This window comes from Ambystoma mexicanum, chromosome 7q (assembly GCF_040938575.1).
Source record: "Ambystoma mexicanum isolate Mex_15411 chromosome 7q, UKY_AmexF1_1, whole genome shotgun sequence".
Taxonomy (NCBI): domain Eukaryota; kingdom Metazoa; phylum Chordata; class Amphibia; order Caudata; family Ambystomatidae; genus Ambystoma; species Ambystoma mexicanum.
The window spans coordinates 562,883,717-562,910,336 of NC_090941.1; the positions used below are offsets into that span (position 1 = coordinate 562,883,717).

Genomic DNA, 26,620 nt, shown 5'->3' on the forward strand with positions numbered 1-26,620 from the left:
GTCCCATCCTGGACCTAAGACGACTGAACAAATTAATCTAGGCACAGAAGTTCTGGATGGTCACCCTCCAGCACGTCCTGGGTCAGCAGGAGGAGGGCGATTTCCTGTCGTCGTTGGATTTGGAGGATGCTTACTTCCATATCCCCATCCTAAAGGGACACCGAAAGTTTCTCAGATTCGTGGTCCAAGGGCGTCACTACCAGTTCAGAGCCCTTCCCTTCGGATTGAGGTCAGCACCCAGGGTGTTCACCAAGTGCCTCGCACCGGTGGCGGCGCAGCTGCGCTTGGAGGGGATCCACGTCTACCCCTACCTGGACGACTGGCTCATCCGAGCAAAGACAAGGGAACTCGCCGCGGAGCACACGGTGAGGACCGTCCAACTACTCACGGACCTGGGATTCTCCATAAACTACGCCAAGTCCCACCTGGTGCCCGCTCAAGACGCGCTGTTTCTGGGAGCGAAACTCGACCCAGTGGCGCTTCTGGCCTCTCCGTCGGAGGAAAGGACGAGGGCCATCTTGTGCAAGGTGCAGCGGATGCTGGTTGCGGACGCGGCCAGGATGAGGTCCATCAAATCCCTCCTCGGAATGATGTCTTCTTGCATTTATCTCATCCGCCTGTGCAGGCTTCGGATGCGACCGTTACAGGAGTTCCTGGACGCTCGCTGGATTCAGACGACGGGCAGCTTCGAGGACAGGATCACACTCGACGAGAGCTTCTGACGAGCGATCCGGTGGTGGGGCACCCACACGCACCTGACGGCGGGCATGGACTTCCAGACCCCGGGCCACCAGAGGACAGTGACCACGGATACCTCTCTGGAAGGGTGGGGAGCGCACACCAAAAATCTGCACGCGAGAGACCTTTGGCTTCCGACGGAGAAGTCCCTCCATATCAATGTCCTGGAGCTCCGGGCAGTGTTTTGGGCCCTCAGGTCCTTTCTTCCATCCCTCAAGGGCAAGGTGGTGAGGATCTTCACCGACAACACCACCACCATGTTCTACATCAGGAAGCAGGGCGGTACCAGATCCCCAGCCCTGTCCAAGGAGGCGCAGGGTCTGTGGCATTGGGCTGTCACCCAAGGGATGTTTCTGGTGCAGTTTCATCTGGCAGGAATAAAAAACACCATCGCCGACTCGCTCAGCAGAGAGCTGCGCTCGTGCCACGAGTGGGAACTACGACAGGATCTAGTGGACCGCCTCTTCCGACGGTGGGGCACTTCCCAGATCGATCTGTTTGCGACGGCGACGAACTCCAAGTGCCGGAGGTTCGCCAGCAGGTTTCCCCAGCCGAGGAGCATGGGCGATGCTTTCTCGTTCCCCTGGGAACGGCCTGAAGGGCCTGTTTCTATATGCGTTCCCTCCATTGCCGTTGCTGATCCGGCTCATCAACCAGCTCAAGAGGTCACGGTGCAGGATGATCCTCGTCGCACCTGCGTGGCCGAGGCAGATATGGTTCCCGGACCTTCTGGACTTGTCAGCGTCCCAGTCAATCAAGCTGCCAGTGGACGTGGATCTTCTCTCCAGGGAAGGAGGTGCCATCCTCCATCACGACCCAAAGTTGCTGAACTTGCAGGCCTGGGCCCTGCAGCGTTAGAGTTTGGAGGATACGACATACCGGCCGACTGCAGAGAGGTTCTTGCAAAGGCCAGGGCGTCCTCAACTCTTAAATGCTACGGACACAAATGGAAGAGGTTCTGTGTCTGGTGCCATGTACAGAAGATTAACCCTCTACGGATTACGGCTCCTCAAGTACTGCCGTACTTACTGACGTTGGCCAAGGCCGGACTGGCGCACGCTTCCATCAAGATTCATCTTGCCGCGATACACCAGAACCACGGGACGGACGTCTTTGTGGTCTCATCGTCTGGTGAAAGAATTCATGAAGGGACTGTTCAGATCGTTCCCGCCGATGAAGGCTCCGGCCCCGGCGTGGGAGCTCAACGTGGTGCTGACCAAGCTCATGGGACCTCCGTTTGAGCCTCTGCACTCAGCTCAGTTGAAGTTCTTGTCGTGGAAAACAGCGTTTCTTGTGGCCATCACCTCCGCATGACGAGTGGGAGAGATCCAGGCACTTTCCTGCAAGCCCCCGTACTTGACTTTTCACGACACGAGGGTAGTGCTCAGGACGCACCCCTCCTTCATGCCCAAGGAGCCGTCGGACTTCCACCTCAACGAACCCTTGGTGTTGCCTATTTTCTTCCCGTCGTCTTCGTCGCCGGCTGAAAGGACTTTGCACTCGCTGGATGTGGCTAGAGCGCTGAAGTTCTACGTGGACCGCACAAAGAGTTTTCAGAAGACGTCACGACTTTCTGTGAACTTTGGACCTGTCAATCAGGGGAAGGCTCTCTCAAAGGCTTCCATTTCCAGATGGCTCTCCGGCTATATCATGTACTGTCATCGGTTGGCAAACCGACCGCTGCCCGGCCGTCTGAGAGCCCATTCCACCAGAGCGATCGCAGCTACCACGGCGTTCCTATCTGGTGTGCCCCTGCTGGACATCTGCAGGGCTGCTACGTGGAGGTCGATGCACACCTTCACGAAATTCTACTGCGTCGACCGGGATTCCAGGGAGGAGTCCAGGGTCGGCCAAGCAGTGCTGCGCAACCTGTTCGCCTAAGGTGAGCCTGGTGAGAAGGTAAGAGATGCTTAATGTTGAGTTGTTGTATTGCTTAATGTTGAGCCTGTTGCCACCTCCCGTGGTTGTGCATGTGTGTACTGCTATGTATTCTTTTATTCATGAGCATGTGAATCCATGCCAGACCCCATGCTGGAGAAGGAACAAGTTACTTAACTGTAACTGTTGTTCTCCAGCATGGGTCTGGCATGGATTCACATGCGAACCCTCCCGCCTTCCCCTCTGCGGCTCTTCACTTGGTCATACTGCTACTTCACGTGCTACCAAATCTGAAGATGGCTGCCAGAGGCGGGGCCTAGGGAGATGGCAGTCATTGGCTGTGGTCAGTATGACACAGAGATCAGTGATTGGTTACTACTACGAAAGACAGATCAGAAACGAAACTGATACTGATTTTTCTTTACCGAGGATTCCCAGCCTGACGACGGGGAATATTCATGAGCATGTGAATCCATGCCAGACCCATGCTGGAGAACAACAGTTACAGGTAAGTAACTTGTTCCTTACTGTTTGTGTACTACTACAGTGTGCTTCAGATGAAAGTACAAAGTGGCCTACTTGTGACGAGAACCATTATTAATAACTGAAATGCCAAAAACTTGCTACAGCAACTTCTTTTCACAATCTAACCTTCTAAGGATTTCCTATGTTATTTCAGTACCAAACGCACAGGGATTTGTCAGCCATTCTGCCTGTTATTCTTTGTTCAATAAATGGATATTTGTAGGTAGAATGGTTTACAAATAAATGCTTGCTTTGGTGGCCAAAATAAACAAATAACCCACGCAGCCTCTTTAAGGAGTAGTTACAATATGAAGGTTGTACTGTACTTACTTTTCTGTGCAAGATGACCAGGTTTCTTCGGATACGTCGTCTGCAGTGTAGATGCTGTTGATTCTCAGGAGAGTAGCCTTCACTGTGAATTAAAAAAACAATATCAATTACTTTGTATGTTTGCAGCAGTCATGATACTGCAGACATTACTTGTATTTCTTTTGTCAGAGGATTGAATTTTCATATTTCAACCCAGTCCACGTGCACATTTCACTTCACTCTGTGCAGTCTTTACATATTACTTTCAATATGGTACTTGAAAGTCCTTCAAAATAACAACATTTTTTAAGGGTTTGCAAATGCCTTGTTCTTTACAAAGTGTAGTATGCATAGGAAAGAGGTGGCAAAGTACTAGATAGGGAAACATTTTGTACTTGTTAATGAAAAGCACAATGTTGAAAAATCGGGAGACCCTCCGAAGGACATGTCAGCACTACAATCGGGAGCGCTTACTATTCTCATACAATCACATTGCACGTAGCATTACTATAGGCAGTACAGAGTACAGAACTCCGACATTTTCACATACAAAATTGTGGTCAGCCCTAAATCATAGTTCACAACTCACATGCTTTTCGCGGGTGTCACCCGCCTTGTAAACGGCAGACTCACCCGCCAAACCTCCTGCACGCCCATTCATTCCAATGGGCGTCTCACCCGCCAAAAACAAAATCTGGTGATTTCATCCGCCTTTAAGACAAAAATGGTTGAGAGCTATGCCTAAATAGGCATGCTTGCAACGTATGTACAGGTTATGCAGAAGACAGTAAGCAGTCGTGCGATTTGTTAATGACAAATCGGCAATCTTGCACTTCAAAAGGGGCAGCGTTGTTTTGTGTTCCCTATGGACATTTACCAGCATTATTATGTCTATTTTAAATCATAATCTATTTTAAATCATAAGGCTTCCACGTGTACTCTGATTAAAATATGCATACCTTTACTCTATACTGATGCATGTGGACATGTATGGAGCTGTACGTAGAAATTTGCAATCCTTGCACAGTAGCTTGTGAAGTAGGTGCTTTGCAATGGTATGCGATTTCCATTAAGAATCATCGACAGTAATTTTGAAGTGGCAATGTTGATGACGGAGTTAAAATTAGCGATGTTCTATGTGATTGGTGGATGATTGTGCGCCCGCTTAGTTGTGTCCAATGAGGGACTTGCTTTGGTACCGCTGTAGAAAGGGTGGAAGGACTGGGTAAGAGTTACTTGCCGCACATAGGCAACACTTGTCCGCTGGTGGGGCTTGTCACATACGGGTTTCTACAGCAAATCCTGCATGGAAAGACGACTGTAGGCATCAGCCAATCAGATGTTCACATTACTCTTTTGTGTCGAAAGACGGTGCACACACTGAAAATGGCAGAGGTGGAGAGGGTCAGGGCTTTGCTGCTTGGAGACATTTTTGTGCAAGAATTACAACACTATGCCGCGAGTAGGCATGTGGCACACCATTTCGATGTGCGAGGAGTGGAAGTGGTGTGGAGGGCTGACAATGATGACAATGCTGCGGCAATTCTGCAAGTTTGCAGAGATATGCGTAGAATGACCCCTCCTCATGAGGCAATTGTGCACTACGGTGCTTGCCACTTGGGATACCTGACTTCACGTACTTTGATTGCAGATTTGGCACAGTTGGTTGAAGCACTCATGACCATCTTCCCAACATCGAAAGTAATTTTCTCTGCTTTACTCCCGAGAGTACAATGGAACAACACTTCTGTTTTCTGTCCAGATCAAAGCATCGGGAGGTGTATCATCAATCGCGACATGTGTGCATTCATGCTACGAGTTGGTATGTTTTTTTTGTAGCCACGATAACATTGCTCCAAACAACGCACATTAGTTTGAAGGAGAGGTGTTGTGCTATCTTCTTTGGGAAATGTGATGTTCTTATGGAACATAAGGCTTGCTTTAGAGAAGGTTCTGTAATGTTTGGAAGAGTAAAGCAAGGACAAAAAATACAAAAAAATACATAAAATACCAGATGTCTGTACGATATCTGGCCAAATTTATTTTTAAAACAGCTCTTTTCAGAGCCTACCGTAAAAGGGGGAAAAAGGGGAATAGTACTTTAATGTACCGTTGTCACGCTCTGATCCTGTACATGTCCGCGAACATGGCGGTAGTTAGCAGCCAGCACATATCACCACCGGGGATTCAAGGGTGCAGCCGCATGTAAATGAGAATGAGCCAAGCTAGGGATTGGTCCATAAAGTTCAGTAGGTGTGTTCTGACCGATGTACTTTATTAAGACCGTCTTCTTCCTCACAGGACACCACACAGCCATGGCTTTCCATGCTCGAAAACAGATTATCTGGATTGTGGGAGACTTGTGGATACATTGGTTGAAGGAGCATGCAGAAAGCTGCAGTTTGTCTACACATCTCGGATTTTCACATGCGGAAGTGCACTGGCATGGCGTGCGTGGCATGAGATGGCTGGACTTGGTACCTCTTTGTGTTACTTTACAGACAGAGCGTCCTCTAGATATACTGATCATTCATTGTGGAGGAAACCGTTTAGGCCATGTATCTGGAATTTCTTGGCAATTTGCCTTGAAGGAAGGACTCACAAAGCTCATGGACATGTTTCCAAATTGTCAAATACTTTTTCCCCGTATTGCCCAAAGACAAATATGGTTGCGTTCTTCTGCATTTGGTCCACAAATGGAGAAAGAGAGACGCAATGTGAATAAGGCTGTGTGTGCATTTTGAAGAGATGTTGGCATGTCCTCTTTCCACAATGGAAACATTTTGTTTTTTAGCAGTTTAATTTTCCGCAGAGATGGAGTCCACCTCACATATGCTGGCAATCGGATGTTTCTTCACAATTTACAAAATGCATTGCGCCCTCTTTTGCAATCACACTAACCTATCTCACAATCCGTTTTCCCCAATCCACTGTTTTTCACCCACACAACACACCACCAAAAGGCTCTTTTCCGAGCCCCCACTTACTCCCCACGTACACTTTATTGTGTTTGCTCCGCTTGCACCCTCCCTTTTTCCCTCTACGCCTGTCCGCAAACTTTTGTGGAGGAACTCAAACGACTACGCTCTTCACATGGCACCACCTTGCAAATGTCCGCAGTGGGGAACGAAGTGAGATGTCGCTTCATGGTTTTCGTACCAAAACTGTACGCTCCAAATCTCCAGCGACTCAACACCACATCGCACTGGTTACACTTCACCAGGTTCGCACGTGCTTTTGGTGGTACAAGAATCTATATTCAGCCTTCCATCCCAGCTCCCCTGAGTACAAGACTCAGGCTTCCTCAAAGAGGGGCTCTTTTCTACAATATACCTCTCTGCTGCTTCAGTTAGGACAGACAGAGGTGTCAATTGAATAAAAGAGCGGGGAGAGCACACACCGCCAATACCAATGCTGCAAAGGAATACACAGATATTAGACAGTGTTGAAGTTAAGGCAAGTAATCAGAACAGTTGAATTAAATGGGAAACTACCTAGATAGGTATTGGAGTGGAGCTTCCCCGGGGTGGATCTACAAGGAATATAACACAAAATGAGTGGCAATGGTCTAAAGAGCCTTTAAAGTATCAGTTCCAATTTATATATATATATATATATATATATATATATATATATATATATATATATATCGAATTGGAAGGGAACAACTAACCTGAATAAGGATATTTTGAGGAAAGGAATCCAGGACACAGAGGACAACGAAAGGAGAAAATAACAAACAGGAAGGTTAGTATAGGGAAGTAGCCCCAGACGGCACAAGGGTCGCACTAGTGCCGGGTTGGTGCAGTTTCAGCAGAGCGTTTATATGCACTTGAAGACAAGTTCACAGGATAGCACTCAATGTCCCAGAATACAGCAGGAGACAAATATCCAAACAAGTCGTGGAGAGAAACAGTAGTAGAAATGGGAATTTCCAATTAAGTATGTACCTGAGCAAACCTGTATCCAGAGTAGATGTAGAATAAGTTCCGGACAGTTGACAGCAAGTTCTCGGCTTTGGTTCTGTATGCAGAAGCTGCAACCTGGAATGAAGTACTGCAAGAGACAGAAGGAAGCCGGATCCAGTAACGTTCCGAGTAAAAAGCCAGACGAGCACGACAAGAATAAGGAGGAGACAAGGCAATCCGGTAGTCGGGCAAGGGTCAAAACCAGGAGTTCAGATGAGGAATCGTGTGAGAAGAAATGAAGAAGTAACGGACGTAACCGCGTGTAGCTTGTAACGCTAATTAGCAGCAACAAGCTCCTTGGAAGATGCTGGTTTTATAGCCGTAAGGGGCCGTGTCTTGCCATACGTCTTCCACGTACAAGACGTGTCAGCTGACCCGGAGTCCGTCGTAGTTTGTACAAGCGCCAGGGCAGCCTGTATCTGGTCCATAGAGGAGCTTGTAAAGAAGTCGTATTCTGTAAGGAGGCCCGCGGGGAAGCCTGAAGTGTAACAGTATGAGAACAGTAATTGATTCTTGCATGGAGGAGGTTATTGTTCCTGTGTCTCTGAAGGAGTTAAAAAGCTTTACTAGTGGAGCAAGGAGCTGGGGCTTGAAGATCTTGTAGAATCTGGTGGGTTTACCCATCGGGGACAGGGGCTTGAGATTTTAGGGACTTTATGGCTTCCTCTACCTCGTCACCTGAGATCGGGGTGTCCAAGGTGTCTCGGGCAGAGTCTCAGTCGGTGGGGGGGTTTGGGGGGGGCGGGAGTGCTGCTTTTTGTAAATATTCTGTTGGTTCCTGCAGATTTCGTGCTGGCGAGGTCATCACCTTTGCTAGGTGGTCCGCTGCCAATCGTTGTTTGTCCTGTTCAGCGTATTGTATTCTGCCCTGTGGGTCCCGTAGTCCAACCATAGTTTATTTGTTTGTTTATTTATTTAGTAATGCGCACCAAACACGTAGGTAGCTAGGCACAGCAAGAAAGAATACTTTAAGCTTAGTTACAACATGGTATAGGTACAATACAGGACATAGTAATTACAGTAATATTTACAGGTGAGAAAATGGTGAAGGCATAAGTACAGGTAATGAGATAAAAAATAACAGTTGCAGTGTTGCACCTTTTCGCCTTGGCGAGTTTAGCCACCAATAGTTTGCTTTATTGCTTTTTGCGTAGTAAAAGTGCTTGGCTTTCATTAGTAGGTGTGCTGTGTGTTTGGCGTAGTGGGCCTCGATCATCTTCTTTTCGTTGTGAATAGATCATTGCGTCTTTAGGGACCAACCCTTTTTCTTTATGAATCTTCTCTGTTTTCTGGAGTTCATCCACGAGAAGCAGGCGGGATTATCGCCTCCTCTTGTGGAAGGCTCCTCCCTGAACTATCAGCTCCCCACGTATTACTGCTTTCATAGGGTCCCAAGTGTTAGCCGGGGAAGTGTTTTCGCTAGGGTTTTCTTTAAAGAAGTCATTAATGGACGTCGCTATCGATTCTCTTAGCGGCATCTCGTTAAGAATTGGGTTGTACAGCGTCCACCTGCTTTGAGCGGTAGGCGAGGGCTCATGTACTCATATCTCCAGGGTCACCGGGGCGTGGTCAGATAGGATCCTTGAGCATATGGTACGTCATTGACGTAAGCAAGCATTTGCGGGGATGCCAGGAGAAGGTCTATTCCGGAGAATGTTCTATGAAGGTAGGAGTAAAAGGAGAAGTCTCGTTCTGAGAGGTGGAGTGCCTGCCATGAGTCCACCACCTCTAGGGATCTAAATAGGTGTACGAGTGGCAGTTCTAGGGTAAAGTCGCCAGAGGAGGGCGGGTGTGATTTATCCTTAACGGGGTCTGTGACTCCATTGAAGTCGCCTCCAATAACTATCTGGCCCTCTAGGAAGGGAGAAAGGGTGGAGCTCAGCGCCTCATAGAAGGTAGCTTGACCCGTATTTGGGGCGTACAGCGCGACAAAAGAATATAACTGCCCCCACAATAGGCATTTCAGTGCTGTAAAACGGCCGTCCCGGCAACATTTTGTGTCCACTATCTGGGGGTTTAGTCCCTTCCTGAAGAGAATCTCTGTGCCCCTTTAGTACCTCCCGAGGCGAGCAATTGTTTTGGAAACTGCTGCGAGCGTAGGTGTCCAAAGTCTGCTGGTAAAAGGTGCGTTTCCTGAAGCATGGCTACCGCTGCGTTTTCATCCTGGAGTTTTTGCAGGATTGATTTGCGTTTAGAGGGAGAGTTTAATCATTTGACGTTCAGGGAAACAAATCTGAGAGTGTGATGTTCCTGGGTGGAAGGTGGGGCCCCTGCTAGCTGTGGATGCGGGGGGGGGGGAGTGAGATGAATGTGGGTAAGTCAACATTTTGAAAAGTCTGTAACCGCCTACCATCCTGCACTTGAAGTTTTTGTTTGGGCCTCCAACGGGGTGGGGGCAAAATGTAACTGAGGGTGTGGCCAGTATTGTAGGTCTCGCACCACCCCTGACCAACAGGGCCAAATAACTATTTTCATCCAACATGGCTAGAACTAAGAGCAAACTTGATGGATCAGTCCAAGGACTCATATGTGGATTGTGCCTTGGAAATGGGCATGGGCCGTGGGGATCGGGGGGCCCGCTGCGGTGGCTGTAAGGTTCATCTGCGTTTCCGTAAGTGGTGAAACTCCATTGAGCGAAATAAATGTTCTGAACCCAGAGGAAGAGCGAGTTACGCCAAGGGAAGCCACTGGCGAACGAGGAGCCGCAGGAAACATGTTTCAGGTTTACGAGTGTTTTTCTTAAAAACATTTTTTTTTTTCGTTTTCAACCTATGTGTTCCATATTTGTGCCGGGTAATTTCTTTTTCCTGAATCTCGGGACCCTCGACCAAGAGTCCTGCTTTGTCTTCAGTGGGGACATAGGGTCTTTATCCAGGGTGCTTTCCGAGGGTGAGGGGTTCTCTCAGGCAATGTTGAGTGCATAATTTTCTCTGCATCTTCGAGGTGGCTGATTTTCCTTAGGGTGCTCTTGTAGTTGAATTGTAAGGCTGTCGGGGAAAAGCCATTTATATCGAATTTGTTGGTCCTGGAGGAAAAGAGTCAGGGGCCGGAGGGATCTCCTTTTTTGAAGAGTGAGAAGAGATAGATCTTGGAAAATCTGAAGGTGGGAGCCCTCGAAGGTTAATTTATCTCTGGTGCGGGTGATCGATGAAATAGCTTCTTTTCTGGTGAAGACGTGCACCCTGGTTATGACGTCAGGGGGGGAGTCCGTTTCTATCCCACGGCGTGGGCGCAACCTGTGGGTGCGAACTAGGAGGAGCTGAGATTTGTCTAGCTGTGGGAGCAATGATTGAAAGAGGTCACCCACGTATTCTGCCAGCTTTTTGTCTGGGACTGAGGTTGGAATTCCTCGATTTCGGAGGTTATTGCATCGAGCTCCATTTTCAAGGTCTTCCTACATGTATTTTAATACTTCACATTTATCTTGCATGGTCCTAATCGAGCGTTGAATTTCCTCCATGGCGGCTGAGTGGTCCTGAGCACGATCTTCAACCTCTCCCAATCTCGATTCAGTCTGTGTCACCGTTTGGTCGGTGCGTTCTAATTTTGTGGTGAGTTCGGTCATACAAGACCTAAATTCGGATTTGATGTCGGCCATGAACGCTAGGATGTCACTTTTGGTTGCGAGGGTCTCTGTCTTCTGTGACTTTCTGTGGGGTAGAGATGGGGGGGGTCCAATTTCTTACCTTTGTCAGTCGATAATAACATTGTGGCAATGTCCGGGTTCTTACTGGATTTTACTTGTTTAGCCATGGTGTCCTTAAGGTGTGGAAAGAAGGGGGGGAGGGTGCAGTAACTTCTGAGGAGGATAAGGCGGGTAGGGTGTTGTCCCAGAGATGATTAGGGGTGGCTGGATGTTGAACGGCTCTGCCCACTCGGGGCTATGAAGATTCGCTGGTGCAGATGGTGGGGTTGCTGGTGGAAAGGCCACTAGTTGCCTTGGGCCGTGGGTAATTATGGCAAGGAGCCTCTTTTGGGCAGCCAAGGGAACAGGGGAGGCTGGTGTATGGGCCGGGGCGCCCCAGGAAATAATTCGAAGAGGGGAGGGGGGTGGATGGAGAGCTGCTGTGTAGGCGAGGCAGGAAGAAGTGTTCATGCCAGATGGCTCTTTTGGAATTTGTTTGAGTGCGCTTGTCTTACTTAATAAGGAGTTCCGGTGGGAGCAAAGCTCACTTGATGGTTTTGGGGTCAGGCACCAAGTTATGTTGGGCTAGTGGAGCCTCTAAAGTGGAGCTCGGGCATGTTCAATCCGCATTATTTGGTCTACTTGTAGAATGCTGATGAGGGCAGGTGCAAGGAGAGTTCTCTCAATCCCCCTTTCAATGTGTGGCATGTGGCCCGGGGCGCCCTAGGAGATGATTAAGACAGGGGGTAAGATCAGAGCCCCTGCTTGGATGAGGCAGGGGGGAGTCCTGGCTCCAAGTGGGGCTTCCCCAAGTTCGTTTTGTGCGCGCTGTCCTTGCTTTACCTGGCAAGGGATTCTGGTGGCAGTGAGTCCCTTTGTCGATTCCACAGTGCGGCTCCGTGTGTTGGATCACTAGGTCTCCCTGAGTGGAGTCTGGGCAACCTCTACCCCCAGTGGCCGAGCAATCCGCCCATTGCGTGTAGATGAGGACAGGCCTGCCTCCACCAGGATCCCTGGATAGGGCCACATCACCAGTGCCCGGGGGGGTATAGGTGGGTGCAGGTCCTCCTAGCACTCCCCTCCACCAGATGTTGGGCTCCCCTGAAGGAGCGACGGTTATTTGGCTGGGTTCAGCGGGTGGTTCGCGGAAGGTTGGTGATATTGCCTGGGGGGATGCCCGAGGAGGCCACCAGAGCTGTTGGAAGGGACCATCCGCTGGTATCTGTTGAAGCCGGGGGGTCTGCTGGGTCCGGGGCGACCTCCTGGCCTTCAGCTGTTTGAGCCTTTTCCCCCCTGCCTGTCACCGGGGGCTTTGCTCCGTCAGAGCTCCCGGTCCCAAGTCGCAGGCGGGGGCGGGAGGACACTGCAGGGAGACTCCGAGGATCCCCTCATCCGACGCTCAATCAGGAGGGTCCGTTGGAGCGCCAATGGTGGTGTTGGCACTCGGGGGGGAACACCGCCGATAGAGCGTGACAGCGCTGCTCAGTGGAGCCGAGGCTTCATTTCCCCCCTCACCCCCTCTCCCGCAGGGTTCAAGCTCTGCGGTCCCACCTGCCATCTTGGATTCTGCGGCGGAGGGGCCACGGAGCAGATCAGCTTTGCATCCATCTTCTCAAGGGCTCGGGCTCCCAGGACTACACCGGCAGAAGCCCCATATCTTTGTGCGGCGCCGCCAGTAGTTTAATTGTGCAGTGAGTTGGCAGAAACAGCTTAGAATGTGAACCGCAGCGGGTATCCCATGGAGGCCATTAGGAGAGCGACCGTATCGTCGGCGCTCCAGGCCATGCCTCCCTTGCTCCTCCTTTTTTAAACCTTTCACCTTCTGGTGCTTCCTGCACCCCTTCTTGTTCTCCTTTGCTTCTTCATCATGCACAATTGCACCTTATCTTAGCTGTTCATCTTTTCCACTGTGCACTCTTGCACTTTGCTTTGCTTCTTTCTTGTTGTGCCTTTTGCTCACCTTACATATGTTCTTTTCCCTTAAGGTGCACCCTTGCACTTGTCCGTTTCTGTCTCGTGTTTCCTGCACACTTGACAATGTCGTCTCTTTATCGTGCACACTCTGCACTCTTTAAAAGTCTTTATTCCACTTTTCCTGCTTTGCACTGTTCAAATTCCTTTCTTTCACTTTACTTTTTTTTCGTGCTGCTAGCTCAACTTCCTTCTTTCTCTTCCACGCTGCTAGTGTTGCTGTCTTCTCTCTATTCTCTATATTACAGAGGGACACAGGGCCCAGTGGGGGCACACAGGGGTTCTAGGCCCAGGCCCGCGGAACCTTCGTAGAGGAAAGCCTAAAACTGCAAAGAATAGCACAGGTGTGATGCAGCAAGTGTCAACAGTACACAGGGCAAGCCTATGCTGATAAGGCGTAGCAGAGGAAACTCACGCGTCCGTGGTATCGGTCTTGAGTCCAAAGCCGAAAGCCCAGCAGTTTGTCACAGCCGCTGAGTTGAGGGGAGAATCGATAAGTACCGGGCTGTGTTGAGTGAAAAGCGCAAAGCGGCAAACTGAACCAAGTTTAATGAACTGTATAAGACTTTAAGGGGAGATCAGCTCCAGAGGGAAAACCAGCAACACGTAGGTGCTAATTCAAGAGGGACTGGTCGACCCCCATCTGAATAGAACTACAGAAACCAGAAGGCCATAGGAAGGCCACTAAAGGAACTCCGTGCTCATACGTGAGGGTCGAGCAAAAACCATGTACAATTGAAAGACTTTGATCCGTAAGTTGGCTAAAAGCAAGGGAAGTGAGTCCCGAATTGTGAATGAAGGAAAGGGACGTGAATCCTGCAAACAGTTGAACCCAGTAGAACGTTTTTGAAAAGGCAATAGTGAACCAGGAGGAGGGATGCCAGAAGAGAGGGACGAAGTATAAAGGTCCTGAGAAACGGAGTGTTAAAGTGAAACCAGAAAAGGGAGATCTACTGAACTGATCGACAAAGATATTAAGAAATTAAGAAGGGTCCGAGCCGGAACGAGGGAGATCCAAGGAGTGAAGCTATCGCCCAAAGTTTAAGGAGAAAAGAATAAGAGATTCAAAGAAATACGATACGAAAAGGGTCAGCCCAGAAGAGGGGGACCCAGGGGTGAAGCCATCACCCTATCTGTACTGTGGAATACAACTGAGAAATGTCAGCTCAGAAGAGGGTGACCCTGGGGGAAGGGGTGAAGCCGTTGCCCTAATGGAATTGTGAAATACGATACAGAAAGGGTCAGCCTAGAAGAGGGGGACCCAGGTGTGAAACCATCACCCATATTTTGGTAATGAACTTTCATTTGTTAAAGGAACTTTTGTTTTTGTTATCTGAACAGATCAGGCCCTGAAGGCAAGAGACTTTCTAAGCAAACGAGACTTGGCCATTGTTGGTCCTTAGAACTGCCATTGGAATTGTCGTCTCACGCTGTGATCCAAGCTCCCATCTTTCCCCCTGTGCCCACAACGTGGGGAATGAAGACACAGGCAACTGTATCCTGACATATTCTTTGAGAACACTTCTTTCTTTTCCTACAAAATATCCCACACCCCTTTTTTGTGTTAGTTGTGAGGCTTGGCAATAGGTTTCTTAGTATAGGCCCTTTTTATTTTGTCACAATGCCACTAGGACTGCCTTATTTGTCATTTGATGATTGACATTTGCTCCCATCTTCGAGTTCGGTTTAGATTAGGTGTTTTTCCAAACTCCATACCGCATTTCAATGTTCAATAAACACCCTTGAACTGTGATCACTTGTGTCTATCTTACTTATTGTCACCATAGGTTCCTCACACTGTGCTGTGTGTGTTGAATAGGGGTGTTGTAAGTGCGTTGCATTGGGCTCTGATTTTGTGTGTTTTTAAGTGGTGTGGGTGTTGTGTGCTAGGAATAGTGTGCATTGCAGTAGGTGTAATGTGTATCCTTATACATGGTGATGTGGAATGTGCGTGGGCTATTGAGTGTGATGGTGTTGTAGGTGTGTAGAGTTGGGTTGTATGTGCGTAGCGGGGAAAGGAGCACCATTTAGTAGAATGTGATTGTGGGGAGTGCCTTGTGTGCATAGTGTGGGTGCACTGTTTGGGATGTCTCTTATGGGGTCTGGGTTGGATTGTGTTGTGGTATGGTACGTGGTAGTAGAGCCCGATTTGAAGGGAAAGATGACTATTGACAGGTGTGTATAGTCAAGAAATACAATGACGACTGCTCAAGCGCGCGCAACGAATGCGGAGCGAATTACGGCAGCTCCCGGCGGCCGCTACACTTATCCTTTAATATATTCCCTTCTACTAAACAGCATCACCCCGGAGGCACACGGGTGGAGGCGGACACAGCAGGGAAGCCGTTGCCGCATCCCAGAGAGAAATCTGATCGGGGGGGATGCTGGAATCCGCCTGAATCCTGCAGGCGGGCGAACCGCGGCCATAGTGGCACGGGCGGTGCAGCCGCCCACCCCTCCCCCTCCGTGGCGCAGCGAACACGAGGGATCCAGCGCGAGAAGCCACGCTGAAACTTACTGCCGGGCTGCCTACAAGACCCGGAGGCGCCCCGCCGACACCGACGGACACCTCACTACGGTTCCCTTCGCCTGCCCAACCCTGGGGATATTTGCAAGAGACGAGGCTAGAAGCAGCTGCGACCGGTGCCATTCATAACGGCACCTCTCCTGGCCCTGACAACGCAGCAGAGCCCTGACACGATGGAAGGTACCGAGTAAAATGCTCTGCCATACCCCCCCCTGCACAAAGACACCAATCTGCATACGGGCCAACATTGCCTGCACTCACCCTGGAACCCCCCCCCCTCCCCCATCAGAGAGACTGCAACAACCGGGGTCGAGCTGCAGCACGATAAAGAGCCGTGTGCTGCGCTCCCCTGCCGGTGGATGATACGCAGCGAGCGGACCCCACAACAACAAGGTACACGTGTGTGTGGGTTGGGAATTCGCCATATCTCCCCCCCCCCCTCTCCACCGGCTCCCTATACGACCAGGTCAACAGCAAAGCCCACGGAGCCCGCGAAGGCTACTGCATGAGACGAGGACTGCACTGGTCAGCACTATACCAGTGCACGTAATAGAGGCGCATACTTTAACTTATAATTACTGCCTCCTCCATTCATTACATGGGCCCCCACCACGAGGCTTGGGCGCGGTCGAACTGAACTGGGAGTGTGGTGGCGGGAGGCCTCTCGCCTTATGACCAACTGAGCCACCCCCCGTCCATGGTGGACCCCCAGACTTTCTTCTCCCTGCCCCCTGCTGTGCAGTAACCGCAACTCGAGGGGACACACAACAGAACGACCCCCACGGGGCACCACTACTACAGGGGCGAGTTTTCCCCCGCTCACGCTGCACCTTCCCCATACGCCTGGCGGCCCTGGAGGAGAGGCCCATACTCATCGAGACTATGCTCTGCTATTTTTGGCGTGGCCCGCGCACGGACACACGGCGGGCACCTTGTGTTACCTCTACACAGCCATCGGGCGCACCCAAGGTCCCTCACAATTCCACAAAGTGAAATACCCGGACCTGCCGCCATACCTGGTGGATCAACCACGACGTGGAAAAAGAAAAGTCCAAAAGGCACACTCTTCAATGTAAGATGGACCTCTACACGATGGGCCCCTTCCCCGCCGAGGGACTCAGTCTCCTGAAGAAGGGGCCAGCGAAGACCCCCACAACCCCCCAATTTCCCTGACAGACCTCATGAAAGCTATTGGGGACTCGAGAACGTCATTGGAACTCAAAATAAGAGGCCTACCCACCGAGGTGTCCTTCATACGCCAGGATCTCCACAACCTGTCGGCTAGGGTAGGTGAGGCAGAGCAGAGGGTGTCTGCCACAGAAGACACTGTCCACCACTGGAATAACAACTCGCCGCAATCACCCAAAAAAGTCACCCAGCTGGAATATCGTGCTGAGGACAGCGAGGTGAGGGCGCAACGTAATAATCTTAGGATCCTTGGGATACCGGAGAAGGAGGAAGGCCCCAGCGCCAAACTGTTCCTTGAGGATTGGCTCGCTCATGTCTTCGCCCCCAAAAACGATCTAAATTCTTCTCCAGCCTACCCCAGGTGCCCCGCCTAGAACAATAATTGCACGTCTATTGAATTACCGCGACGGCAATACGACCCTACAAATGGCAAGGGCCTCTGGCCCAATCACATATAACGGCTACAGGGTCGGGTTCTACCCTCACTACATTAAGGAAGTTCAAAAGGCCCGCCAGTCGTTCCAGTCAGTCCAGAAGAAACTTCAGTCGCTATCAGTCAAATATGCCCTGTTCTTCCCGGCAGTGCTCCAAGTCCACTATGAGGGCACCACCCATCTATTCTACAACCCCAAAGATGCATGGGACTGGCTCGAAACACGAGTCCTCACTGACTCCAGAGCATGGCGCACACCGCCTGGCCCGCCTTCGCAGAAGCCTTGGCCTGGGCGGCCCTCGCCCCCTCGATCTCCGTCCAATGCGGATGGTGTCAATACGCAGGACTCAGCCATGAGCCCCACGGATAAGGGATAAGGCCTCCGCAATATGGGGTTTAACCTTCAGTACAGCAACATGGGAACGTTTACCTAGCGGCTGCCGCTCCTCATGCAGTGCGGGCGCTACCCCAGTCCGGGTCATCCCGAGGAAGTTCTAGTGATGAGGCTGGCTTCTCCTTTTTCTCTGGCGTGCATAAATCACTCTCACGGATCGATTATGCCTTTAACCCCCGTAACACCAACCACAGGCTTCTATCTGCTGAATTCCTCGCAAGGGGAATTTCGGACTACTCTCCGCTCCTTGTAACCATGAAGAATGACTGAAAGTGCCTGGACCAGCAACTGGCGCTTGAACACATACCACTTGCGGCTCCCTGAAATAGCGGAAGAACTTGAAAAAAAGAACGCAGAATACTTCGAAATAAATGAAGGCTCGGTGGAATGCCCGATCTCGATCTGGGAGGCATATAAGACAGTCCACAGAGGTGAAGCTATCTCAGCGGTTTCCGCCCACCAGAAACGACACACCCAGAAGATCAGGGAAGCAGAAACACAAGTCCTGTAATGCGAATGGCAAATCTTAGCACACAACACCCTGGCAACAAAGGAGGCCCTAATCACGGCACAAGAGGCCCTCAGCAACCTGGTCCTGGACAACGCACGAACAGCCCATCAGCTCGGCAGGAGCCAAATTTATGAACGAGGCGATAAAGCAAATAAAACTGGCCTGGTTGGAGAAATGTGAGCAAAGCAGAGGACAGGTGCTTGCTATCAGATCTCTGGAGGGAGCATTGCTGACGGAGGACTCTGACATCGTGGAAGCATTCGCTGCCTACTACAAGAAACTCTACACCTCACCCACCGGAAGCCCTGCGATCGAGCCCTCTTGCTGTCTTGACCAGATAGAGATCCCGAAACTCCCACAACACCAATCGGACCTCTTGAACGCTGAAATCATGGTGCTGGAAATACAAGAGAAGCTCGCACAGCTCCAACCCGGGAAAACTCCTGGCCACAAAGGCTTCCCCACAGAGACCTGGAAATGCCTCAGTGGCACATTATCGACTCATATGCACCGTATGTTCCTGCGTAGTAAAGAACAAGGGGCACTCCCCCCGGATCTCATGAAGGCTTGCATAGTGGTCATACATAAACCCAGAAAACCCCCGGAGGAGTGCGCCTCCTACCGCCCTATCTCACTGATCAACAGAGAAGCCAAGGTCCTTGCCAGAACACTCGCTAATAGACTATTGAAGGTGATTGAGACTCTCATCCACCCGGATCAGTGTGGTTTCATGCCCAACAAATCCACCTGCATGAACCTACGCAGAATTCAACTCGCGCTGAGTAGAGCCAAAGAAATACCGACCCGCTGGCCCTCCTGGCAGTGGATTTTGAGAAGGCATTGGATTCCGTGGGGTGGGACGCTCTGTGGGCAATCATGGCTAGAATGAACCTCGGACAAACGTTCATATCTTGGGTCAAACTCCTCTAGGCATTCCCAGAGGCCACGGTGAGGGTGAACGATAGGTTCTCCAAACCATTCCCTCTGGGCCGAGGTACTAGACAGGGGTGCCCATTGTCCCCACTCCTCTTTCTCCTCGCCATCGAACCGCTCGCAATAGAGCTCAGAGCGAACAAGAATTGGTCTGGATTTGCCTGGCCGGGGGGAGGAGAGGACCGACTCTCGCTCTACGTGGATGACCTCCATATATACCTAAGCAACCCGTGCGCCTCATGCCCGACTGTCTCCCTTATCCTTAAAGAGTATCAAAACTCTGCGGGTCTAAAGGTGAATGAGGCCAAAACCATCTACTTCCCGATCCAAGGCGGTGAGTCCACGATCCCTGAGGCCTGCCCATATCATGTCTAAATCAGGGAATTTAAATATCTGGGCATACGGCTTGACCCGACACTAGAAGGGTTCCTCCAACTCAACCTTCAGCCGGTAATAGAACGGCTTAATAGGGATGTCTCCCACTGGCAATCACTCCCCCTATCGCTAATAGGTATAGCCGCACTATTCAAAATGATGACCCTCCCCAGACTCCTAGATGTTCTCCAAAACGCCCCGCTCACCATCCCCCAGGAAACTTTTAAGCTTATTGACAAGAACATTCGCACCCTACTATGGGGAGGGAAACAGCCCAGAATTTCCCTTAACACGCTCCAGAGATCGGTATGGGAGGGGGGCATAGGTCTACCCTGCATACGTACGTAATACCTTGCGACACAGACCGGGGTGGTAAATGTAAAGACTGGAGGGGGGTGTCTGTACTTCCGCTCTCTCTATATGGTAGAGGAGAGGCACAGAGGACCCCAGCCAAGATTCTCTATTATTGGTAACGTAGTCGAACAATCAAGGCCTAGCTTCTCAGGAGGTGATGCAGGCTGGTTCTTAAGTACAGTGTAATCCCCGAACCTCCCACAAAGGAATGTCCACATGTCCACACACTGTATTACTGAAAACAATCTTTATATAATTAATATTCAAAGGTATGTACACGATCACAATAACGCACTTTGTACTCGGAAATCAACAATGATAAATACATACAATTCTAAAGTGGTACCCCCAATGTTATCAAATCTCATTAAAGTGCATCAACTGTACGGTTAAAATGTCACACAGATCAATAACGAGGAAACCAGGAAACCAGCAATAGAGATAGGAAGGAACGTAAGATGGTTGAAAAAATAGGCAGAATACTGGCCTCTACCGATAGACAAAGTTCTGTGTGGAGATCCCCCCCCACCCACCTGAGCAACCTGTAAAATAAAGATATATAGCACAAGCCCAGTCCATATATTGTTCAATAGCTTTATTTCCTCCTATGTTTTACCCCCCCCCCCCAATGTACCTGGTGGAGTAGAGTTTGTCGAAGACGCGTGGAAGGATCCTTCTTGAGTGACTCCCTTTAAAGCAGGAGCCACGGATCGTCGAGAGGCGTCGAAGATGGTGAACTTGTCGTCGACGGCTGCAATGAGAAGTTCAAGGGTGCTGAGACCCCGATGTCGATCCAGGCGGTGCTCATCAGCGACGTCCTGCGAGGATGAGGTTTACGGGGCACCTCGGCGAGAGATTGTTCAGGACTGCAAAGAGTTTCAGAAGAACTGTGGCCCAACGAGGGCGTCGAGTCGTCAAAGTCTTTGTGACCTTCAGGTGGCGGGAAACCCACCGGCGGATTCTCCTCGGCATGTTGGTCGTCCTCGACTTTCTCCGGCGGGACAAAGCGGTCGACGTTGCAGACAAGGGAGTCCTTGGATTCAAATGTTCTTAGGCAAAGGAGCGGGCGGCTCCGGTCGTCGGCGGCACAGCGTCAAGAGGTCCCTACGGCTCGGCAACACAACTTCAATGGGCCTCCAGCGGTTACACAAACCTGCGAACCCTGGTCGACGGCAATGGACTTCGACAGCGGCGAAGTCCGGGTGCTTTGCTTCGTTCTCCTCAGCGGTCCCGTCTCGGGTCGGCAGCCTTTCGAGGGTCTGACTTCTAGGGAGCGTCGGCGAAGGTTAGCGGTGCTCGATGGTCCCTCGGAGCACGGGAAGAGGGAGCCTTACCAGGTCCTCTCTCGGATCAGTCCTTGGCGAGTTCGGCAGCTTTCAGATCAGGTCGAAGCAAATGCAACAGCAAGTCTTCGTCTTCCAGCTGGGTGTCGAGGATCAGCAGTTCCAGTTACTCTTAAAGTGTAGACACAGCTTCTGAACAATTTCCAGTGGTGAGAGGTCCCCAGATATACTATCTCGTCTCTCATCCACACTGCTGGGTCACTCTCAGCAGCCAATCATACAGAAGGGCATTCATGCAGTTAGTCAGCCAATCAGGCACACAGTGCATTCAGGCCATCCTCCTCTCTCTGACACTCAGAGCAGGGAATGTAGATTGGGACGAGTATCCAGCCATTCAACACTACACACTGCATTCAGGCCAGTTTCAGGCAGGGCTGTCTCAGGCTTTGTCCCTCATACCAGAAACCAGACAGCCACAACAAGAAGTGCGTATTGGTCACACACTCCATTCACCCAGCTCCCACCCACAGGGCGTACCCACAACATACAGTCACTGGGAAGTCTCCAGTTAGTCTGGACTGGACTTCACAACAACACCATATATGCAACTTCCACCCAACAGCCAGTCAGGGGGAAGGGACAGAGTCAGGGCTTCCCAGGACTTTGGGAAAACAAGGTAACAGGTAATAGAAAGCAAGAGGCCACAGCGACCATCTTGTTTTCCATCAGGAATCAACTGATTCCAATGGCAGGGCCTGGGTACCCCAAAATGGAGGATACTCAGCGCACCTGTCAAATTCAGCATGGAGCTGCCACCAGCCCATACCCTGCTCTGCGGGCCACCCACAGGTTGCCAAAAACATACACTAGGGGCACAGGGTTGTACCCCTACCCATGGGTGCCATAAGGGTATCCCATGGGTCTGTTCACCAAACCAAAAGAGAGAGAGCTGCACCGCCAGGAGTCCCACAGGAACTCCTGCGCGAAAAATATGACACAACACACGATAAAAAGGCAGTAAAACACAAGGATACGGAGGCCCTGTCCCTCCGATGCATTTCCAGCATCACAGTAAACGACTGGGTACACGCAGACCCGACACTGCCACATATCCGTATTGAAATAGAGACCATGTCCCCAATAACCCCACTGCAGATCCTGTATGCCATCAACAACCAACTCCCGATGTTACCAAAAATAACGCACCATATCCGCCGTGCTTGGCAGGACGCACACAAACTGGTCGGCTGGAAAGGGAAACCAACACTATCCCAACCCATATGGCGAACGCGCACCTTCCGGAAATGGTGAAAATGGGCTCTTTTGAACACTGGGGAGCAAAAGGGATAAATATACTAGCACATGTGATCCAGGGGGTTCACCTCCTAGACTTCGAGACCATGCAAGAGCAATTTGGCTTAGCACCTATGGACCGGTTTTGACACACGCAGCTGGCCCATGCCATCCGCGCTCAATTCCCCGACACAACAAACGTACCCCCATGCTCTCCTATTGAGACCAACGTCCTCCCGCAGCGTATTCCTGCCAAGGTCACCTCTACCCTCTGTCAGGCCCTCAACTCCTTCGGGGTCACACAACTCGATGGGCTTAAAGAAAGGTGGGAAAGAGACTTAGGTGTGCTGGAACCTGAAGACTGGATAGAGGCATTAATGTCCCCTAGAGAAATCGGGATAGAAACCAAGCTCAGACTAATACAACTGAGAATCATTCACTGCTGTTGTTATTCGCGCACTGCCATGGCCAGATGTGGGGATTCGAGGATGGGACATGTATTAGATGCAAAACTGAGCCGACCACCTTCTACCATATGATCTGGGACTGTCAAGTGCTACAAGTCTTCTGGGGGGACTGTATCAATGCGATCTCTACTGTCCTGGCGACACCAATTCCTAAAGATCCCAAGATGGCACTTTTGGGCATCTGAGGAGAAGTGGACTTGACAAATATGGAAAAATGTTCTTGGCGGTTGCGCTGGTGGCGGGCAAGAGATTTATCGCAGCTAACTGGGGCTCTGCAGACCCACTGTGTCTGAGCCGCTGAAGCAATGAACTGGATAGATGCGCAGCTTCAGAACACCGGATCTATAACGAGCAGGGTTGCCCCCGTAAATTTGAAAGGTTATGGGGTAAATGGCTCGATGCTCAATGAAATCCACCCCCTCCCATCTCTCCCATTCCCCCCCTTCCTTCCTTCGCCCCTCCCTTGACTTGTGGATGTAAGCTATAACCTGTGCTCCCAACATTTATTTGTCTCGCATCCGTCTCAGGGCCCCAGGCCCTGCAGTGCCCTTGCCACTGTTGATATTGCCTTGTTTCTTTTTCTGATGTATGCCTATGCTTAACATCTTCCTTTTCGTTGTGTTTAAATTCAATAAACTGAGTTTAAAAAAAAAATTCAAACAAATACAATGACAAGCTTATTGGTAAACAACTTTTATCTTGAACAAAATGCCTGCTCTATAAAGGTCTCCTGTCACATGTTTAAACAGTTATGTTAGTAATGTACATCAAGTTTAATCCTGGTTAGTGACACCAATATGAATCATAGCATATTAATGGTATTCACCATAATATTCCATATTAAGTAAATGTAAGTTTTAAATAAATCATGGTTCATGTTCAATATTTAAACCTACTGCTATTCCGCAAAGAAGGTATATCAATCTTGCTTTCTTCCATTTCTGTGTCCATTTGTACACACGCTTGGCTACATCTTACATGCCATGGATACAGTGCTTGTTCATTCCCGATTCAGCTTAATTTTGTTGTCTTTGTACCTTGTTCATGCTCTTTTTACTGCTAATGCCTGCCTTATATCTGGATTTCGTATGCCTCTGATAATGTTTTTTGAAATGTTTGTTATCTATTTTATCTTTTGTATTTGTAATAAGGCATAAATAGGAAGCAATAGGTTGTATAAACCTGCTGATATGTTTTTTTTCCTGGTACTGTTGATGAATCCTTTGGTCATTATTTAGAATATTAGACGTGTTGGATCATCACATTTTTTTAGAATGCCAACTGTGGCTGTTCCAGCTTAATAGTACATAATATATACACATTTATCTTTACATTTATCTTTTCATAACGTTCTAGCCTTGAAACCGCATTTAACATGCCAAAAACATGCGGGTCTCGAGTAATTCCGTAGTGAGATGATTTAGATTCCAAAATGAGGCATCGTCTACTGCACATAGGTCCTTAAACTATAATGTGTTCCATTGCGTATGTTTAGAAAAAGGCTGAACTGCAGAATCCTGGGTTATCTGCACTTTTAGTTTGATTGTTGTAGACGCTATTGGTATAATGTGGACACCAGGTTAGCATTTCTTTTACAACGAAGTGACGTACGTACCAGTCCCTTTCACTCCCTAAAAACTAGCAAATTCTCACTATAAAAAGAAAATGGAAAGTAAAAATGCTTGCAACAAAAGAAATTGAAGCAACGGACACCTAAACCTGCCCCCTGCTTCCATCCAAAAAGCTCAGCGGTTATGTTTGGATCACTGCTACCAGCAAGCAGTGCAGTGTAGTGCCACAGGAAGTAGCCCCAATATCAATAGTGCCTAATCTATAGAGGAACTTTAAGATATATAAATGCTCCTTTTGATTTGCATGAATACGCGAAGATGTATGAATTTTCAAAAAGTATCTTTCTGTCAAAATATATGTTTACTCGCCTGAAGCAAAACTAAAAATTGTTCATTGGAATTGCTTTTTTACTCACTAAAAAATCAGTTTACTTCAGCTTCAAAACACAGCGAGTACAATACTTGCACTTCATAACCTTATTTGGGTGACATATGAAATATTTTTTTGAAGACTTTCAGACAGTGACATGTTGGTTTAGTAATGGACAAGATGAGTGGCAAAAAAAGTGGATTTTCAAAGTCACGTCAGTTTTTTCACTGTCTAATTAGAGTGGCATAGACTCCCTACATAGGATGGCAAAGTGACCAGACATTTGGATATGAAGATGTGGCTTTTAACATACCTGCACACAGTGCAACCTTTTCTTGTGTAGCATTGGTATTCTGATGTCTAGCGAGCACAATGATATTTAGCACGTTCAAAAGTGTACTGCAGATTCAGAGATTGTTTTCTGGGTGGGCTTCTGATGGGAAATGGCATGGTTCCAGGTTTTGTTACCTTGTTTGCGGCCACTATTTGCATTAACTGTGCGCCACTGCTATCTACAATATTGCTTTATTTCTGTTTATGATGCCCACAGATGCCCATTTTGTTCAGTTTGTGTGTGTGTCCTGCGCCAACACCTAATGTCAGTTTTACAGTGGGCTGGATTTTGGTAGTACTTACCAACTGAAATGATGGGCAATGTGACGAAAAAACTGATAAATGATCAAAATATTTGAATGTGGAAATATGTGTTTGGTGCTGTCACAGATGGCCTCAAGAACACACCAACTCCTGAAGCATGTTTAAGGCGTTTTATGGTTTTAGAAATCAAGGGGCTCTCTAATGACCATCCCACGCACTCATCTAAAGACAGAAGTTCCCTCCCTGACTCAGCCGTCCTAGAATGTTGCTAGAGATCGGTAACCCCAACTATCTATCAACTTTCTAGCTAAGTGTGATGACCTTGCCTTATCTATCCAAGATTCCATCAGGGAAAATATAGGTGGTCCTTGCTCTCAATTCCCCAATGTGATGTAACTTAGGGTTTGTGCCTCTCTAACACTCAGGTCAAACTTGATGGTTTGTGCCTCTCTAACACTCAGGTCACACTTGATCTGATTGTTTTACACCCTAATGTTTCTTTCCCTAAATCTATGTCTCTGTCCCTTGCCTCCTTATACTCTCCTCCCTCCTACTCCATGCACTCCCTGATGCTTCCTCTACCCCTCTGATGTTCCTCGCTATTTACCTTCCCCCTCTGATCTTACTACCTCCTAATTCCTCTTTTTCCTCCACACTACTGCTACTCCCCTCCCAACACTGCTTACTACTCGCCTCTCACATTGTTACTGTTACTACTACTATTACTACCAATCTCTCCACACTACTGCTATGCTTCTCTCAACCCACATCTGCTCAGTCACCTCCTTCCCCCAATCACCTTGTTATTCACTCCCTACCCTCCCTTGATCAGTCTCCCACACTCCCCTTTTATACACAGTACAACTGAAGTATCTCTCCCCCACCAACCAATACCTCATGTTACACAATCCTCCACACTCCTATGTTCTGTACTTCCTCTGCCTGGTCTCTTGGTCCTCCTGCTCCTTCCTTGACCTCACCCGATCAATTAACTCCTTCCTGCTTTCTTTTCTCCTTTATTTTCCCTTTTCCCTTCCATTGGCCCAAAGAAACATTCTAAAGGGGTCTTAAACCCGGCCTTTTAGTATGCAGGTCTCCAGTATGGGTGACCCGTAACAGACAAAGTCCCAATTCATGTAAGAGGTTCCTGGCTGGTGGAGAATGCCGGCTCATTGAGGTAGTTGCTCTGCGCCCCCATACGGGTGAGTACAATGTTCCTGAGCGAGCAAGCCCTGCTGGATGCTCTGTGCCCTACTCATATTTGCATGTGCTGGTGCGGCTCGCTCTCCCTGAGCGAATTGATTAGGCTG

The 26,620-nt window shown here is 49.3% G+C and overlaps 1 protein-coding gene across 2 annotated transcripts in view; it reads left to right on the top strand.

Moving 5' to 3' along the window:
- WDFY2 (WD repeat and FYVE domain containing 2) overlaps positions 1–26,620 on the top strand; it is a 1,061,998-nt gene that overhangs the window by 351,177 nt on the left and 684,201 nt on the right. The gene's annotated exons all lie outside the window — the stretch shown is intronic.